This window comes from Gobio gobio, assembly GCF_949357685.1.
Source record: "Gobio gobio genome assembly, chromosome: 1".
Taxonomy (NCBI): domain Eukaryota; kingdom Metazoa; phylum Chordata; class Actinopteri; order Cypriniformes; family Gobionidae; genus Gobio; species Gobio gobio.
In genome coordinates this window covers 75,167,936-75,171,243 of record NC_137097.1, presented here as the reverse complement: position 1 = coordinate 75,171,243, position 3,308 = coordinate 75,167,936, and positions in this window count along the sequence as shown.

Here is a 3,308-nt window from a genome sequence, read left to right as displayed (position 1 = left end):
CTTTTCTTGACATAAAAGCTCACAGAAGCTACATTACTGAGAGAATCATCCTCATATTTGAATCATGACATGATTAGACATTCAGTTTTATATTTAAGTTTCAGGCTCTTAACATTAAATAATAATATTTTTTTCCCTAAGTGAAAAAAAAAAAAAAAAACGTGAGTCACTTACATGTATATTTACATGTATATTACTCTGTTCCCATATTACTTTGAGTTATTATGACTCTTGGGTAGCAATATTTCAAGTGTCTAGTTTAAAATAAGACCAGGTTTACGAATATAGACCATAGGGTTTAATAGCTGCAGACATTTTCATTTGGGTATATCGTTTTCAAAGAATTCTCAAAAATGGGGCGCTTGTTAAGAGGGTTAGTTCACCCAAAAATGAAAATTCTGTCATTAATTACTCACCCTCATGTCGTTCGACACCCGTCAGACCTCCGTTCATCTTCAGACACAAATGAAGATATTTTAGTGTAAAGCTGATGCTGAGAAAGGCTTCAGAAAGGCCTCCATTGGCATTCAGTACATTTATACTCCCAAGACCCATAAAAGGCACTTAAAACGTCGTTACAAAGTCCATCTCACCACAGTGGCTCTACAATAATCTTACGATGCGACGACAATAGTTTTTTTGTGCGCAAAAAAAAATCTAAATAACACCTTTTTCCAACTTATTGTCTTCCGTGTGTGCCTCCACGACGCATGCGCGAGAATATGACGCAGATCCGCCGTTCGGGAATCCATGAAATGCACACTTTAGTCCGATTTTGAGAACTATGCCGAGACCTAAAGCATGATCAATGTAGAATTCAACAGCTTAGACACGCGCGTCTTCCTCTGCTTGTAAACAAATCTCTTCTGGGTCATGTGTCCGAACGCCATATCTGCGTCATATTCTCGCGCATGCGTCGTGGAGGCACACACGGAAGACAAGAACAAGTTGGATAAAGGTGTTATTTTGATTTTTTTTTGCGCACAAAAACTATTGTCGTCACATCGTAACATTATTGTAGAGCCACTGTGGTGAGATGGACTTTGTAACGACGTTTTAAGTGCCTTTCATGGGTCTTGTGAGTGTAAATGTACTGAATGCCAATGGAGGCCTATCTGAAGCCTTTCTCAGCATCAGCTTTACACTAAAATATCTTCATTTGTGTTCCGAAGATGAACGGAGGTCTGACGGGTGTCCAACCACATGAGGGTGAGGAATTAATGACAGAATTTTCATTTTTGGGTGAACTAACCCTTTAACATTAACAATTTGAAAACAAAGTATAATTTGCACGGTGATATGATAAGCAGTTGATAGCTTTAATCATTGCAATTTACTGCAATGCTTTTTCCCCTTAGATGGTCAGAACAAAAGTGGATGTTATCTACTTGTTCAGATGACATTTCCGGTGAAATTTATGATGGTCATACTTTCAAAAAGTATAATCTGTGATTCTGAATGACAGTATCCACACCGGAGCGGTGACTGACAGCTGCACGTTCTCCTCAAAACACTGGATTCCTCCGCACTGGGCCGTGCCGAGGCACAAATCACGTAAAGTTGATAATTCCGCGAATAACTGCAATTGCAGATTTCGAACAGAGATGGCGACAAAGAGGAAAAACTACAGACTGCAGCTTTAAAATGCCCCTAAATAAATGTCACCTTTTTATTAAAGCTACACTGTGTGATATTTTCCCCCATCTAGTGGTGAAAAGGTATATGACCATCCAGTGAACATTAGTTTCTGTTCCTCTCAATTCCGATTTCGTTTTAACTCCTACGGTGGTCGATTTAGTCCAAGATTAACATGACTTCCAGCTCGACCTCGTCCACATTCGACATGGTGCCATCGAGTGTTAAAGAGCACCTATCATGGAATTTTGAAATGTACCTTTCATGTAGTGTGTAACATAGATCTAAGTGAACAAAAACATCCTGCAAAGTTTGAAATATGACAGTGCACCGTATATATAGTTATTTTCTTTCAAAAGTAAGAGTCGACTCCGAGTCATTTTTAAGAATCGTTAGAAGACCGAAGCTTTTTCTCTGACTAGATGACGTCAACTTGTCAAGTTATTTGAATACGATACGCCCACTTATTGCGCTCCAAGACGCCAGTGAAAACTAGAAAACATCATGGCGACGAGACGCTGTGTTCTGAAGTGCGACTCAAAAGCAAACTTTTTTCATCTGCCCAAGGATGAGCATTTGAAGACAAAGTGTCTTAAAGACAAGCCATACATCGTCGCGATTGTGTGTTTATTAGTCTTCTAATGTCTCTATTTGCATGTTTCGCGATCTCAGGAAGCTTTTATTATGGACTTCTATTATGGCACATGGTATCTTCTTCGTCTGTCTGTACCATACATGGACTACATGTGCACAGAGCGCCCTCCGGCTGCCAGTATGAATTGAAAACAACACAAGAGACTCAATCGCTCATGATTAGGCTACATCTGCGCATTTTGAGGAAGTATTGAATAAAAAAATACTCCTCTGTTTAGAAATTTGACACAGACATATGAGAATCTATCAATATGTCTCCTCATCTGCACACTTTTGAACTAAAAGCCCTGAGGGATGTTGATTTGTCGCGAGTCTTCGTGACGAGAAGAGTTTTTTTATGAATGAGATCAGCTGAGGCTCATATTACAATCAAACGGCACAGACGCGGTTTTCATATTCATAACTCCTGATACATTTTAACAAATTACTGTCATTATAAGACTTTGATGGGCGTTCCGTTTCCGAAAATATCTGCACAGACTACACCAATCACAACTGACTGGGTCATCGGACCAATCACCGCAGATTAGCGTCACGTAAAGGCGGGGTTTTGAAAAGTGAATCACTAAAGGAAACATTTGAGAATCGCTGTCAAAACAGGTCAAAATAAATGCATATTATAAGAAAACTAAAGTCTTTTTTGTCATTGCATGCATGCAAAACTGTTGTTGGGGACTTCTAAAACAATATTTGGAACATTTTAAATGCCATAACAGGTGCTCTTTAAATGCCAAAGGCGAAGCTTGAATTTACAGGTATGTCCCTCTTTGGCTAATGTACTTTCAAGATGGAGGGGCAACATGGCGACCCGCATTCGAACTCCTCACCCGTATGTGTTTTCAATAAACTTACGAGAATACTTTATTACTTGAAAGAAGTAAATATACATTAATGAGCACATATTTTTGAAAGAACTAAGTGTTTTTAGCTAAGAATAAACTAAAAGAGTTACACAGTGTAGCTTTAATAAAGCAAGCAGCCATTTTGATTTGACAATAACACTCCAAGCAAACACAAAA